This window comes from Gobius niger (genome assembly GCF_951799975.1).
Source record: "Gobius niger genome assembly, chromosome: 14".
Lineage (NCBI taxonomy): Eukaryota > Metazoa > Chordata > Actinopteri > Gobiiformes > Gobiidae > Gobius > Gobius niger.
The window spans coordinates 31577056-31594800 of record NC_136865.1 but is presented as its reverse complement, the minus strand read 5'-3'; the positions used below and the strand labels follow the sequence as shown (position 1 = coordinate 31594800).

The 17745-nt window shown below is 39.5% G+C and overlaps 1 protein-coding gene across 1 annotated transcript in view; it reads right to left on the bottom strand.

Annotated features, from left to right (window-relative positions):
* Positions 1–17745, bottom strand: part of LOC306973834 (protein NLRC3-like) — a 130157-nt gene that overhangs the window by 27362 nt on the left and 85050 nt on the right. The window lies entirely within an intron of this gene.

The window sequence follows — 17745 nt, the reverse complement described above, 5'->3', positions numbered from 1 at the left end:
GAAAGCTTGTATTCCATGTCTGCAGCTGATTTCTATTTTCCGCCTGAGCTGAAGGTAATGACTTTGCCGTGAGTGGAATCCTCTGAGAGTCTGAACAAAGGAGCCGCTCGCTGACGTTTGGCCCGACGCCCAGCGCGCCTTTTTTCCACAAACTGCAGCCAAAACAAAAGACACATGAGGCGGCGGAGGCGGCGGCGGCGAAGGAGGAGGCGGAGGCGAAGGCGGCATTCCAGAGAAGACACGGGGACTCCGGCGCTGACACTAATACACAAACACTCAGGAGGAACAAAAAAATGTGACAGAAATAAAACAAATAATAATACAAAATTTAATTAAAAAAATGTGACAAAAAATCTATAAAAATGTGACAAAAATTCAATAAAAAATCTATAAAAATATGACAAAAATTCAATAAAAAATATGACAAAAATTCAATAAAACTAATAAAAAATGTGACAAAAATTCTATAAAAATTCTATAAAAATATGACAAAAATTCAATAAAAAATCTATAAAAATATGACAAAAATTCAATAAAACTAATAAAAAAATGTGACAAAAATTCAATAAAAAACAATAAAAAATGTGAAGAAAATTCAATGAAAAATGTGACAAAAAAATAAATAAAAATATGACAAAAATTCAATAAAAATAATAATTTTTTTTTTTTTTAAATCAATAAAAAACACTAAAAAATGTGACAGAAATAAAAAAAGATAATAATAAAAAATGTGACAAAAAATGTGACAAAAAATGTGACAAAAATTAAATTAAAAATGTGACAAAAAATCAATAAAAATGTGACAAAAATTAAATACAAATCATTAAAAAATGTGCTAAAAAAAATAAAATACAAAATGTAACAAAAATTAAATAAAAAATATGCAGGAGGAACACGCAGGAGGAACACGCAGGAGGAACACGCAGGAGGAACACGCAGGAGGAACACGCAGGAGGAACATACAGGAGGAACATACAGGAGGAACATACAGGAGGAACATACAGGAGGAACATACAGGAGGAACACACAGGAGGAACACGCAGGAGGAACACGCAGGAGGAACATACAGGAGGAACATACAGGAGGAACACACAGGAGGAACATACAGGAGGAACATACAGGAGGAACACACAGGAGGAACATACAGGAGGAACACTGAACCATCGCTGTAGAAAGTTGAGAAATGATTGAAAACACGAGCGTTCCTCGGCTGCACATGTGAAATCCTCCTCACTCAGGATTGATCAGATCTGATAAAAGCAAAGATCAGCAAAAACAAGAACAAACCCTCCTGTTGAAGATGAAGCAGAACATTCTTGTTAAAGTATTTGACCGGTGGTTAAAGTCGGGGCAAAGCTCTCGATTTACCGATGGATCTGCGGCCCCGCCCTCACCTGTGGTCATGTGATCTGGGTCATGACCGAAAGGACAAGATCACAGATACAAGCGGCCGAAATGAGTTTCCTTCTCAGGGTGGCTGGGGGTGAGGAGCTCAGTTACCTGGGAGGAGCTCAGAGTAGAGCCGCTGCTCCTTCACATCTACAGGAGCAGCTGAGGTGGCTCCTGGTCGCCTCCCGCGGGAGGTGTTCCAGGCATGTCCTAGTGGGAAGAGGCCTCGTGGAAGACCCAGGACACGGTGGTGGGACTATGTCTCCGAGCTGGCCTGGTGTGGCCTCGGGGTCAGAACAGCTGGAGGAGGTCCAGGTCCCCCCAGAACAGCTGGAGGAGGTCCAGGTCCCCCCAGAACAGCTGGAGGAGGTGTGTGTGGATCGGGAAGTCTGGGCATCTCTGCTGAGACTGCTGCCCCCGCGACCCTCACGGAGGCGGTCACAGAGGCGGTCGGTCACAGAGGCGGTCACACAGGTGGAGGACTTAGAAAGCTGATGCAGAAGAGGTCATTATGTTAATATTGTCTCATAAAGACACAGGTTTGAAGCGCCTGCAGCTGCGCCCACATTCCTCACATTCCTCACATTCCTCCTGAGCTTCACCTCTGATGTAACGACCTCATCATCAACATGTCTGTCGCTACCAGAGAGCTTTAGGCTTTACTCTTTACTTTACTCTTTGCTTTAGGCTTTACTCTTTACTCTTTACGCTTTACACGCTGGCAGGAGAGTGCGCTCCTCTGTTTACTGTGACAAAACAACAATACAAAGGCGTGACCTAAATGGGATGAATAATATTTAAAAAATGTTTAAAATGCAATAAAAAAATAATTAAAAAGTTAAAAAAAATGCAATACATACAAAAAAGTGACCAAAATGTGCTAAAAATATTAGGAAAAAATGTTAAGAACAAAAAAAAAAGACCAAATAGTTAAAAAAAAATGTGCTAAAAACGTGCAAAAAATGTGACATAATGACATTTTAAAATCAGTTTAAAAATAAAAAATTACAAAAAGTAAAAAAAAAATGTGATAAAAAAATTACGAAGCATTTTTTAAAAAATGCAATAAAAAATATGTGATAAAAATTTGACAAAAAATTAATAAGAAAATATGAAAAAAATGTCCAAAAAGTTTTATATTGCGATTAAAAAAAAGAAAAAACACACAATAAAAAACATACAAAAAGTGATGAAAAACACAAAAAGAGCCCCAGAAAAAGCAAGAAAACAGTGACAAAAATGGTGAAGATAAAGTGGTAAAAATCCGATGACAACGCGGCAACAACGTCAGGAAAAAGATCCATTTGGATGGGTTTTGTAGGTCTTAGCTTTCAAATGAGGCATGAGACTGGCCTGTCTCTGTTGTTCACTGAGGCGGAGGATCCTCCAGACCCAGACCTCTCTGAGGAGCGCGTTCCCTCTGGGTCAAAGGCCGAGTCTCTTATCTCCGTAATGAGTGGAACAACAGGCGTCTGTGAAGCTGCCGTGGACTGACCTGAACATCACACTTTCTCCCATGGTTTCTGTCCTTCACGTCTGGGAAGATCACTGAGGTCATGGAGGTCATGGAGCCTCACACTGAGGTCATGGAGCCTCACACTGAGGTCATGGAGCCTCACACTGAGGTCATGGAGCCTCACACTGAGGTCATGGAGCCTCACACTGGGGTCATGGAGCTTCACACTGAGGACATGGAGCCTCACACTGAGGTCATGGAGCCTCACACTGAGGTCATGGAGCCTCACACTGAGGACATGGAGCCTCACACTGAGGTCACGGAGCTTCACACTGAGGTCATGGAGCCTCACACTGAGGACATGGAGCCTCACACTGAGGACATGGAGCCTCACACTGAGGTCATGGAGCCTCACACTGAGGACATGGAGCCTCACACTGAGGTCATGGAGCCTCACACTGAGGACATGGAGCCTCACACTGAGGTCACGGAGCTTCACACTGAGGTCACGGAGCCTCACACTGAGGTCACGGAGCCTCACACTGAGGTCATGGAGCTTCACACTGAGGTCATGGAGCCTCACACTGAGGTCACGGAGCCTCACACTCAGGTCATGGAGCCTCACACTGAGGTCACGGAGCCTCACACTGAGGTCATGGAGCCTCACACTGAGGACATGGAGCTTCACACTGAGGTCATGGAGCCTCACACTGAGGACATGGAGCCTCACACTGAGGACATGGAGCCTCACACTGAGGACATGGAGCCTCACACTGAGGTCATGGAGCTTCACACTGAGGTCACGGAGCTTCACACTGAGGTCACGGAGCTTCACACTGAGGTCATGGAGCCTCACACTGAGGTCATGGAGCCTCACACTGAGGACATGGAGCCTCACACTGAGGACATGGAGCCTCACACTGAGGACATGGAGCCTCACACTGAGGTCATGGAGCTTCACACTGAGGTCACGGAGCCTCACACTGAGGTCATGGAGCCTCACACTGAGGTCATGGAGCCTCACACTGAGGTCATGGAGCCTCACACTGAGGTCACGGAGCCTCACACTGAGGACATGGAGCCTCACACTGAGGACATGGAGCCTCACACTGAGGACATGGAGCTTCACACTGAGGTCATGGAGCTTCACACTGAGGTCATGGAGCTTCACACTGAGGTCATGGAGCCTCACACTGAGGACATGGAGCCTCACACTGAGGTCATGGAGCCTCACTCTGAGGTCATGGAGCCTCACACTGAGGACATGGAGCTTCACACTGAGGTCATGGAGCCTCACACTGAGGTCATGGAGCCTCACACTGAGGACATGGAGCCTCACACTGAGGACATGGAGCCTCACACTGAGGTCATGGAGCCTCACACTGAGGACATGGAGCTTCACACTGAGGTCATGGAGCCTCACACTGAGGTCGTGGAGCCTCACACTGAGGTCATGGAGCTTCACACTGAGGTCGTGGAGCCTCACACTGAGGTCATGGAGCCTCACACTGAGGTCATGGAGCTTCACACTGAGGTCGTGGAGCCTCACACTGAGGTCATGGAGCCTCACACTGAGGTCATGGAGCCTCACACTGAGGTCATGGAGCTTCACACTGAGGTCGTGGAGCCTCACACTGAGGTCATGGAGCTTCACACTGAGGTCACGGAGCTTCACACTGAGGTCACGGAGCTTCACACTGAGGTCACAGAGCCTCACACTGAGGTCATGGAGCTTCACACTGAGGTCGTGGAGCTTCACACTGAGGTCATGGAGCCTCACACTGAGGTCATGGAGCCTCACACTGAGGACATGGAGCCTCACACTGAGGACATGGAGCCTCACACTGAGGTCATGGAGCCTCACACTGAGGTCATGGAGCCTCACACTGAGGACATGGAGCCTCACACTGAGGACATGGAGCCTCACACTGAGGTCATGGAGCCTCACACTGAGGTCATGGAGCCTCACACTGAGGTCACGGAGCCTCACACTGAGGTCACGGAGCCTCACACTGAGGTCATGGAGCTTCACACTGAGGTCGTGGAGCCTCACACTGAGGTCATGGAGCTTCACACTGAGGTCATGGAGCCTCACACTGAGGTCATGGAGCCTCACACTGAGGACATGGAGCCTCACACTGAGGACATGGAGCCTCACACTGAGGTCATGGAGCCTCACACTGAGGACATGGAGCCTCACTCTGAGGACATGGAGCCTCACACTGAGGTCATGGAGCCTCACACTGAGGTCATGGAGCCTCACACTGAGGTCATGGAGCCTCACTCTGAGGACATGGAGCCTCACACTGAGGTCATGGAGCCTCACACTGAGGTCATGGAGCCTCACACTGAGGTCATGGAGCCTCACACTGAGGTCATGGAGCCTCACACTGAGGACATGGAGCCTCACTCTGAGGACATGGAGCCTCACACTGAGGTCATGGAGCCTCACTCTGAGGACATGGAGCCTCACACTCTGCAGAGCTGAGGAGGAATGTTCTCAACGCAAACAATCAGTCCACAATATCCACAGTCTTTAAAGGGGGGAATTATGCAAAATGGACTTTTTCCAGCTTTCCATCATGTTATTCTGTCACTCCCTCATTAAAAACATGCCTGAATCTGTAAAAACTCTGATGGCGGCCATTTTAGGGATAGGTTTGCCTGAGTCCTCCTAGGAACGCCCCCACCTCCTGGAGACGCCTCCGAGCTTTCGTCACCAGCCGAGTAACCGACCACTGCCCCTCAGCAGAACCCCCTCCCCACTGATGCCACTGACAGCGTGTGGAGGGGGCGTGTCTAAAGGCTCAGAGGTTCTTAAAGAGACAGAGGCCTATTTCAAGACATTCACTACAGCCATTTTGAGAGAGACATTTTATACAAGGCAGTTATTCTAATTTACTGCATTTACAGACCAACAGAAGGTTTGTCATCATTGTAGTGTGATATAGACTGGTGCTGTGTGACTGAAAAAAGCAGAATACCCCCTCTTTAAAAGGATCAAACATGACGTCATTCAGAGGCTCTAATGGTGGTTTAGCAGAATCTTACCTCTGAACCCCCGCCTGAACACAGGTTCTACAGTTCGGCTTTACCCAAATCTGAAAAGTTCTAGAAAAAAAGCAAGAGAAGTAACAGGATGAAAACACAAGAAAGTGGTGAAAATGTGACAAAAAGTAACAAATATGTTATAAAAAATTCTATGAAAAATAATAAAAAATGTGACAAAAATTTAATAAAAAATGTGACAAAAATTCAATAAAAAATAATAAAAAATGTGACAAAAAATCAATAAAAAATGTGACAAAAATTCAATAAAAATAATAAAAAATGTGACAAAAATTCAATAAAAAATTTGACAAAAATTCAATACAAATCATAAAAAATGTGACAAAAATTCAATAAAAAATGTGACAAAAAATCAATAAAAAATGTGACAAAAATTCAATAAAAAATAATAAAAAATGTGACAAAAATTCAATAAAAAATGTGACAAAAATTCAATAAAAATCATAAAAAATGTGACAAAAATTCAATAAAAAATGTGACAAAAATTCAATAAAAAATGTGACAAAAAATCAATAAAAAATGTGACAAAAATTCAATAAAAAATGTGACAAAAATTCAATAAAAATCATAAAAAATGTGACAAAAATTCAATAAAAAATGTGACAAAAATTCAATAAAAATCATAAAAAAGTGACAAAAATTCAATAAAAAATGTGACAAAAATTCAATAAAAAAATGTGACAAAAATTTAATAAAAAATGTGACAAAAATTTAATTAAAAATGTGACAAAAATTCACTAAAAAATAATAAAAAATGTGACAAAAAATCAATAAAAAATGTGACAAAAATTCAATAAAAATCAAAAAAAATGTGACAAAAATTCAATAAAAAATGTGACAAAAAATCAATAAAAAATGTGACAAAAATTCAATAAAAAATAATAAAAAATGTGACAAAAATTCAATAAAAAATGTGACAAAAAATCAATAAAAATCATAAAAAATGTGACAAAAATTCAATAAAAAATGTGACAAAAATTCAATAAAAAATGTGACAAAAAATCAATAAAAATAATAAAAAATGTGACAAAAATTCAATAAAAAATGTGACAAAAATTCAATAAAAAATGTGACAAAAAATCAATAAAAATAATAAAAAATGTGACAAAAATTCAATAAAAAATGTGACAAAAATTCAATAAAAAATGTGACAAAAAATCAATAAAAATAATAAAAAATGTGACAAAAATTCAATAAAAAATGTGACAAAAATTCAATAAAAAATGTGACAAAAATTCAATAAAAATCATAAAAAAGTGACAAAAATTCAATAAAAAATGTGACAAAAATTCAATAAAAAATGTGACAAAAATTCAATAAAAATAATAAAAAATGTGACAAAAATTCAATAAAAAATGTGACAAAAATTTCTAAAAAAAATCAATAAAAAATTCAATAAAAAATTATAAAAAATGTGACAAAAAATCTATAAAAAATGTGACAAAAAATGGAATAAAAATAATGAAAATGTGACAAAAATTAAATTAAAAAAATGATAAAAATGCAACAAAAAACAATGAAAAAGTGACAAGAAAAGGAGCCCCAGAAAAAGCTACAAAACAGTGACAAAAAGGCGATAAAAAAGTGGTAAAAATCCGATGACAACGTGGCAACAACGCGAGGAAAAAGATCCATTTAGATCAGTTTGTAGGGCTTAGCTTTCAAATGAGGCTTTACTCTGGCCTATAGTCTGTAAACCTTTAGATTTGGGTAAAACTGAGCTGGAGTAAATGCATTCAGTTAAGAGGTTGTGACCCTGGGTTTGGGCTGTGAGGCTCTGACTGAAGCTCTGACTTTTTAAATGAATGAAATGAACAGATGAAAAAGTGAGATGATTCTTGTGGGGAGAAGCTCCACAGTCCATGACATAACACTGTAACACCTCAGGTATGTTGTTCTGGATGTTTCTCATTCCTCCAGTCGAGCGCCTCCTCGCCGTGACGGGAAACGACCCCGCGGCAGATTAACCCCGTAAAGGCTCAGACAGGTGAGCGACAGATAACACGACCTGTGGCCCACTTTCCTCTGAGCGCTGAAGGAGGAGGAGCTGCTGTGGAGAAAACAGACACATGTGAGGAGAGAAATCAGGAATCAGGAAGAATCCCTGTGAAAGTTCAGTCTCTTTGTCTACACATGTTTCTTTTTTAAATTTGAAATGACGAGTTGGTCTGAGGCTCGTCCCCTTTGAGTCGGCCGGCGAAAAACGTGGTGCAGATTCCAACTGGAGCGTCATTGTTCGGGTCCTCTGAAAGTCTGCAGCCTGAAGTATGACTTTGTGAACAGAGCATTATCACAGTGACGAGTGTGACGCCACGTTCCTGACGGTCTTTCAGGTCCTTTGAAAGAACAAACTTAACTCAGTGAACCGAGAGGATCTTTTTCCTCATGTCATCAGATTTTTTTTCCAGCATTTTTTTGTTGGGTGTTCAACTCACACACACAACTCAATTTTTGTCACATTTTTGTTATTTTTTCGTCATTTTTTTTAATCAAATTTTTTGTCCATTTTTTGTGATTTTTTTGGTCAAATTTTTATCATTTTTTGGTCATTTTTTCGTCAATTTTTATCACATTTTTTGTAAATTTTTTGTATTTTTTTTGTAAATTTTATACCAATTTTTTGTCATTTTTCGTCAATTTTTGTCAATTTTTTTGTCAAATTTTTGTCACATTTTTGTCATTTGTTTTTACCAATTTTTTGTCATTTTTGTCTTTTTTTTGTCACATTTTTTTGTCTTTTTTTTTTGTCATTTAAAAAAAAAAATCTTCAATTTTTTATCAAATTTTTGTCATTTTTTTGTCACATTTTGTCACATTTTTGTCTTTTTTTTGTCCATTTTTTGTCCATTTCTTGTGACATTTTTGCCATTTTTTCATACATTTTTCGTCACTTTTTTGTCAATGTTTTCTCACTTTTTTGTCACATTTCCATCATTGTTTTCGTCTCAGTTTTGTTGCTATTTTTTCACACCTTTTTTCCTGAAGCTTTCGCATTGGGGTAAAGCCAAACTGGAAAAACTGTGCTCGGTTCAGGTGGGAGTTAAGGGGTTAGCGTCAGTTGTGGACATTCCTAACATTTCCAACATATTTGTATCAGCACAATTCTTTACAGAGACGAGTTCATCGGCACATTTCCCTTTTTTTTTTATAGTTGTAACCAGGGGGAAGTTAAGGGTTAGTAGTGTTTTTACCCTCCCTGAATGTGCCCATTAATGCACCACTGTTTGGGTGCTGTTTTCCTCCCATGGTGACGTCTGACTCTCACTGATTACTAGATTTATTAAAGGTGTGCAGGCCATGTCTCAGAGTCTGGGCTGTGGGCTCGTGTTGGTGCGGCACTTTCAAACTTACAATTGACAACTTGGGAAGCATTTACTTATGGTCATGTTTTGTTGTACTTTTGGGATGAAGGTGGTTGAACAGAGCATGCTTTGGGGACTGGTTGCTGCTGAAGGCACCTCAGCCCCTGTTAGAGCATGGTCGACTAAGTGTTGAGGTAAACAACTAAATTATTGCAATGTTGTGGTCCTGATCATTTTCTTTTGAGTGTGTGCTGACTATTGCATTTTGCTGCTTAAACAGTTCGCCACTGCTGCCAAGTTATGCTCTTTAGCTCTTGGGAAAAATGTTTTTTTTTAGGCTCTACCTCGTATTTTTGTTGGTGGCTATGAACTGTAAGTTGCTGTAGCCTGATGGGTTGGGTATGATGGTTGCTTGTTGCTAAAACTAGCTCAAGCTCGTGTATATCCCTAACTGTGTTTGTATAGTTGAGCGGTCGCACATAATATGCAGCCATTTTTGATACCAACTGTGGACACACAGCATAGCACTTGAAGCCATTTTTACCAACTGTATGGACTGTACGCAAGCACGTTTTGGCATTTTAGCTCTAGTTCTTTAAATAAAGGATATATTTTTATGTAAAACTTCAATAAAATTGTAATATTTTTCCACTTTCTGCCTTGCGTCATTTTTGTTTAAGCCAGACTTACCTGTTGCACATAAAAGGGGGCCTTACCGCTCCGGTTACATAGTAACAAAAATAACTTAAATTACACGCTGAAGAAAAAAATATTTAATGAATATACTAATTTACTTTGTGATAATCAACACAGCAAAAATAGATTTAGAACTACAGAAAACTAACTTAATACATTAAAAAACCTAACAAAGCTCAAGAAAATAAAGGTGAAATAGTGACACTGAGTTTGGCAAAGGCTCGTTGTTCGTGTCTGTTGCTTCTTTTCTGAGACGTCTCTCTCTGCTGTGATGTGACTCTGTTTCTGTCTGACCCTTTCACAATAAGAGTCTCACTAAAGCGATAACATGCAGTGATTTTTATTGTGTAAAAGTCAAACCGGAAGCAGTTCGTTACCACAAGTTAGTACTGACCAAGTGATTCACCAAAGTTGGAAAAGTCTTATTTTCAAAGATGTGAATAAACAGCGCTTTTGTGGATTTAAGTTAAAGAAACGAGTCGGATGCAGCGCCTGACAGAACTGTGAGGATGAAGAACACACTTCACTTGAGTGTGTGACACTTCACATGTGTCAGGTAAATAAATAAACACACGCTGTGATCTCGTAAGACGGTCTAACATCGTCATATCGCCCAGGCCGACCTGTAAGATCATGGAACTGATCCAAAAGCTTCACATTTAGATGCACACATCTAAATATACATATATATATATATATATATATATATATATATATATATATATATAATTATAGAGTCATAGAATCAATCAGTCTCCAGCAGGGGGGCGTCGCCCGACATTGCCCCTAAGTTCAGACTCGGACTTCAACAACCCCAGCCCCCGCCGGCCCCCTGTCCAGCCCAGGCTACAGGCGCGTCTCTGCATCGTGAGCGCCTCATGGACCTCGGCAGCATTAGCGTCCGTCAGCGTAGACTTTGTGCAGCTCGCGGGGGATTTTTATCACATTTTTTGTAATTTTTTGTCACATTTTTGCCTTTTTTTTTTTGGTCAAATTTTTGTCCTTTTTTTGTCATTTTTTGTCTTTTTTTTCGTCCATTTTTGGTTAATTTTTGTCATTTTTTTTGTCATTTTTTTCGTCATTTTTTTATCAAATATTTGTCATTTTTTGGTCTTTTTTTTTGTCAATTTTTAATTAAATTTTTAGCATTTTTTGGTCACATTTTTTTCCTTTTTTTCGTCATTTTTTGTCATATTTTTGTCATTTTTTCGTCAATTTTTTGTCAATTTCTTGTGACATTCTTGTGACCTCGGGAGCGCCTCGTGGACCTCGGCAGCATTAGCGTCCGTCAGCGCAGACTTTGTGCAGCTCGCGGTGGATTTTTATCACATTTTTTTTTCATTTTTTGTCACATTTTTGTCTTTTTTTTTTAGTCAAATTTTTGTCATTTTTTGTCATATTTTATCACTTTTTTTTCATTTTTTTCGTCAACTTTTTATCAAAATTGTGTCATTTTTTGTCATTTTTTTCGTACATTTTTTATCAAATATTTGTCACTTTTTTGTCACATTTTTGTCATTTTTCCGTCATTTTTTGTCTTTTTTTTTCGTCCATTTTTTGTCACATTTTTGTCATTTTTTCGTAAATGTTTTGTCAATTTTTTGTCACATTTTTGTGGACCTCGGGAGCGCCTCGTGGACCTCGTGAGCGCCTCGTGGACCTCGTGAGCGCCTCGTGGACCTCGTGAGCGCCTCGTGGACCTCGTGAGCGCCTCGTGGACCTCGTGAGCGCCTCGTGGACCTCGTGAGCGCCTCGTGGACCTCGGCAGCCTTAGCGTCCGTCAGCGCAGACTTTGTGCAGCTCGCGGTGGATTTTCTCGGCTGCTGAAAGACGACGCTCCAGAAAAAGAGTTTTGCTCCACATTTACCCGACAAAGCAAACAAACCTGAAGCAGACGAAACACGTCGGGGGCGGAGCCGGGGGCGGAGCCGGGGGCGGAGCCGGAGCCGCCCACACTTACACAACGGCCATTAAAGGATAAGACGAGGAGGCTCAGACTTTAGCCTTGACCCTCAGGGAGAAGAACAGGAACAACACTTTTACAGGAAACACAGAAGGAAACAAAGACAGAAAACTCCTATTGTACATGTTTATGAATGTGTTTCACTGGGACACACTTCATTCAATGTTTATCTCCAGAAAAGATAAAGACGGTTTCATAATATTTGCGAGAGTCGGGAGAACAGTGTGAAATAATAATCAAAGCGAGCAGAGAAACCTCACCTTGTCTAGACAGACACAGGAGATACAGACGTGTTTGGGAAGAGACGACATTTGTTATGGAAGTTCAGGAGCAAAACCTAAACACGGGAGCTTTCCAGGATCTTTCACTCAGAGCTGCTTCCTTTTCAAAGAGCGTGATTCAAAACTCAGGAAATGTGTAAAAATCGTACAAATGTTTATGAAGTGGAGATGTTCTTAACCTCTTAACTCCCGCCTGAACCGAGATGATCTTTTTCCTCACGTCTGATGGATTTTTTTTCCATCATTTTTTTGTTGTGTGTTCAACTCATTTTTGTAACTTTTCTGTCATTTTTTATTTAGCATTTTTTGTCATTTCTTTGTAATTTTTTGTCAAATTTTTGTCGCATTTTTGTCATTTTTTCGTCAATGTTTTTAGCACATTTTGGTCATTTTTTTTGTCATTTTTTTGTCCATTTTTTGTCATTTTTTTGTGTGTGTCCTCAGTCACGCAAAACGACCAATGATGTTGTTAGCGTTTAGCCTCTCCCAGTGTATTCCTATGGCTCCAAACAGGGTGAAATTAGAAAGTAGCTCGTCCACAAAGACCAGACGGGTCCGGATCAACTCGTCTAAGCTCAGGGAGAACAGATCTCACTGTGGAAAAACTGCATCAACACAAAATGTTTCTGGGATAAAAATGCTCCAACACGAGTATGGAAAGTATCGCGATACCTGATAAAGTATCGATACAATGTATTACAGCACAAAGTATTGCAATACGCTCTGATATTTAGTCCCAGCCCTAGAACCAAACATGTGACCCTCTCAGGTTGTATATATATATATATATATATACTAGTCTCCACATTTGATATTGTGAGATTATGAGTGAATACAAAGAAATGTCCAACCCGTCACACAGTTCAGCTGTAGACCAGGGGTTCCCAACCCATTCCAAAAACTATGGCCACTACAAATGTGTAAAATAATGAATGCTAAAAATAATTTCAAACAATCTGCAATTGGAGTGTTTGATGCATCCGTACTCCTTTCTTATAAACTACATCGACAATATTTTCGCTAAACTCAGGGAATAGAACTCAAGAGACAGTGGAATAAGTATGGATAAATATTAGGGGTTCAGCTGTAACGGTTTGGTTCACGGTGCAGGACCCGTGGTTTGGTGCATCACGGTAATGTACAATAAAAAAAATAATAAGTAGGTTTTGAACTGAAATAGCCTAATGATCGTTGTTAGACAGTATTTATAACCTTACAATAAAATTGGCAATGCGTTCAAAGCTGCTTTAGAATAAAATGTACCTCTGGGCTCACAATACGTGAAAGCAAAATAGAAAACAAATGTTACAGCAGCAAAGTAAAAAAAAAGAAAAAAACTACGCAGTGCAGGCAATGCGCTCGTTAAGTGGTAGTTTCATTTTCGCTTTTACTCACACGGAGGAGAAATCAGTCGGAGCAGCGCGTGTGATTAGAGGCTCGTGTTTTGGGCAATGTTTTGCGTTTATTTGTTTTCGGAGACAAAGCTTTGGAGACGGAATATGGCCAGGATTGGATCTTACGCATTTGTCTGCGTCTCTGACATTACGCAGCACTGGATCTATAATGAACCACAGCCTCGGTCACTGCAGGAGAAACGTAAACAAAGACACACAGATGTGTTTTGAGGATGTATCTGTACCTGTGCGGAGCGTCTGCAGGTTAGCGGTGAGTGACAATGACACACATCGCCCTGTTTGGATGCGCACACACACACACACGTGCGCACGCGCGCACGCACACACACACACACACACACACACACACACACACACACACACACACACACACACACACACACACACACACACGCAAGCACACGCGCGCACACACACACACACACACACACACACACACACACACACACACACACACACACACACACACGCACACGCAAGCACACGCGCGCACACACACACACACCGCCCTGTTTGGATGCGCGCACACGCACGGCAGTCAGATCTCGTGCACTCGCGTTGTTGTGACGTCGGGTTGTCCTCGGGCAGCAGCACCGCGGTCCATATGGACCCGTGGTCAATGCCTGCGGGCGGTGGGACCGTCATGTGGGGGCCGGCCGCTGATGTAATAATAATAATAAGAGTAATAATGCATTAGTCTTATATAGCGCGTTTCCAGATGCTCAAAGTCGCCTAGGTGCATTATTCATTCACCCCATACTCGGTGATGATAAGCGAGGCACCCAGTCTGCGCACATCAGCCCCCAGCACCAACCACGCACAAACTCAGTACTGTCGCCAGGCTTCCTGGTGTTCCCAAACGGTCTCCCATCCCAGTCCTAACCAGGCCCGTCCCTGCTTAGCTTCCGAGGAACGGTCTCCCATCCCAGTCCTAACCAGGCCCTTCCCTGCTTAGCTTCAAAGTCGGTATGGGAAATAAACATGGCGGCGCCCAGGCGGCGGCCATTGAGGTAGTGTTTCTTGGAGCAGGCGTGACCCAACTCATTTCAACTCATTTTTGTACCTTTTCTGTCATTTTTCTTTTTTTTTTAATCATTTTTTGTCATTTTTTTGTCAATTTTTGTCAAACTTTTGTCACTTTGTGTACATTTTTTTGTCTTTTTTTTTTTTCATTTCTTTGTCTTTTTTTGGTCATTTTTTTATTAATTTTTTGTCACATTTTTGTCATTTTTTTGTCATTTTTTATAACATTTTTGTCACATTTTGTCACATTTAGTCATTTTTTTGGTCATTTTTTTGTCACAGGTTGTATATATATATATATATATATATATATATATATATATGTAGTGTTTCTTGGAGCAGGCGTGACCCTAAACTCCGAGTCTGGATGAAGAACTTCTAAGCTCATATCTCTGTTTGGTCTGACACAATCAGTGTTTCTGTTGTGGATCATGTTTCTGCTCTTCTTCATCGTCGTGACATCATGTTCTTTTTTCCTTTCGCTGAGAAGTCACAGCTTTGGAAAGAAAACAGTTTGTGTTTCATAATATTTGCGAGAGTCGGGAGAACAGTGTGAAATAATAATCAAAGCGAGCAGAGAAACCTCACCTCGTCTAGACAGACACAGGAGATACAGACGTGTTTGGGAAGAGACGGCATTTGTTATGGAAGTTCAGGAACAAAACCTAAACACAGGAGCTTTCCAGGATCTTTTACTCAGAGCTGCTTCCTTTTCAAAGAGCGTGATTCAAAACTCAGGAAATGTGTAAAAATCTCCCAAATGTTTATAAAGTGGAGATGTTCTTAACCTCTTAACTCCCGCCTGAACCGAGAGGATCTTTTTCCTCACGTCTTCAGATTTTTTTTTCCATCATTTTTTTGTTGGGTATTCAACTCATTTTTGGAACTTTTCTGTCATTTTTGTAAATCAAAATTTCTCCTTTTTTTCGTCAATTTTTTGTAATTTTTTGTCACATAAATTGTCAATTTTTCGTCAATTTTTTATCACATTGTTGTCATTTTTTTAGTCATTTTTTTTTCCATTTCTGTCAATTTTTTGTCAATTTTTTTGTCAATTTTTTGTCACATTTTTGTCAATTTTTGTCATTTTTTTGTTAATTTTTTGTCACATTTTTGTCAATTTTTGTCAATTTTTTTTGTCATTTTTTGTCATTTTTTTTTCTTCATTTTTTTTTCTTCATTTTTGTCATTTTTTTGTCCATTTTTTGTCCATTTTTTGTCCATTTTTTTTCACATTTTTTGTTAATTTTTTGTTAATTTTTTGTCACATTTTTGTCATTTTTTTGTCACATTTTTGTCAATTTTTGTCACATTTATGTCAATTTTTTTGTCATTTTTTGTCACATTTTAGTCATTTTTTTGTCCATTTATTGTGACATTTTTGCCACTTTTTCATCCATTTTTCGTCACTTTTTGTCATTGGGCTAAAACTAAATGAACAGTAGTTATTGGGACTAAAACTGTGACTATGATCACCAGATAATATTGATCGAGTCTTGACCCCATGACCTTCAGTGACTCTGAGCCCACGATGTTTCTGTGACATGTGACTTCAGGGCCCAGTGGAGCCCCTGTGTGGGCCGGCTTTGGCCCGCGGTCCGGCCCTCCCGCTCCTCCACCCTGAGGTATTTGCTCCGACACTGTCCCTCTGAGGCCGCGGTACAGACAACACGTCCGGAGGATCAGAGGCGGGGTCAGGGGTCAGGGGTCACGGGGTCACACTGCTAATGGACCAACAGAGTCAAAACAACAATGACAGACCAAGGTTTAAGGACGATGAGTTACAACCGGTCAGTTTAGGAAATCGATAATATGTAAGAGTCTAGTTTAACCAATAAAGATGATTCTTGTTAACGTGTCTTCATTAACCTCTTAACTCCCGACTGAACCGAGAGTCATCTGGTTTTTTTCATTATTTTTTTGTTGGGTGTTCAACTCATTTTTGTAACTTTTTTGTCATTTTTTTATCAAATTTTTGTCTTTTTTTTTCATTTTTTTTTCATTTTGTGTCAACTTTTTGTCATTTTTAGGTCAAATTTTTATCACATTTTTGTCACCTTTTGTCACATTTTTTTGTCTTTTTTTTTCATTTTTTGTCACATTTTAGTCATTTTTCGTACATTTTTTCGTACATTTTTTTTAACACATTTTTGTCACATTTTTGTCATTTTTTGGTCAAATTTTTAGTCATTTTTTAGTCATTTTTTAGTCATTTTTTTGTCACATTTTTGTCAATTTTTTGTCATTTTTTTGTCACATTTTTGTCACATTTTTGTCACATTTTTGTCAAATTTTTATCACATTTTTATCACATTTTTGTCACATTTTGTCCCATTTTTTGTCTTTTTTTTAATTTTTTGTCCCATTTTTTTGGTCTTTTTTTTCATTTTTTGTCATATTTTAGTCATTTTTTCGTACATTTTTTCGTACATTTTTTCGTACATTTTTTTTGTACACATTTTTGTCATTTGTTTTGTCACATTTTGTCACATTTTTTGTCTTTTATTTTCATTTTTTGTCACATTTTTGTAATTTTTTCGTACATTTCTACGTACATTTTTTGTCACATTTTTGTCACAATTTTGTCACAATTTGTCATTTTTTTGTCATTTTTTTGGTCATTTTTTTGTCTTTTTTTTTTTTGTCACATTTTTGTCATTTTTTCATACATTTTTTCGTACTTTTTTTTTTCACACATTTTTGTCATTTTTTTGTCATTTTTTTGTCACATTTTTGGTCATTTTTTGTCACATTTTTATCAATTTTTTATCACATTTTTGACATTATTTTTTTTTTCATTTTTCGTCACATTTTTGTCATTTTTTCATCTATTTTTTAATCAAATTTTTATCTTTTTTTTTTTCATTTATTGTGACATTTTTACCAATTTTTCATCCATTTTTCGTCACTTTTTGTCAATGTTTTCTTACTTTTTTGTCACATTTCCATCCTTGTTTTCGTCTCAGTTCTGTCGCTATTTTCACACCTTTTTTCCTGAAGCTTTTGGATTGGGGTAAAGCCAAACTGGAGGAAATGTGCTCGGTTCAGGTGGGAGTTAAGGGGTTTAAACAGCTGTAAAAGGACGTCTGTCCAGCGCCCGGGCCCGTCTCCAGATGTGGAGTCAGGCTGATGCTCAGACTCCCCCGCTGGA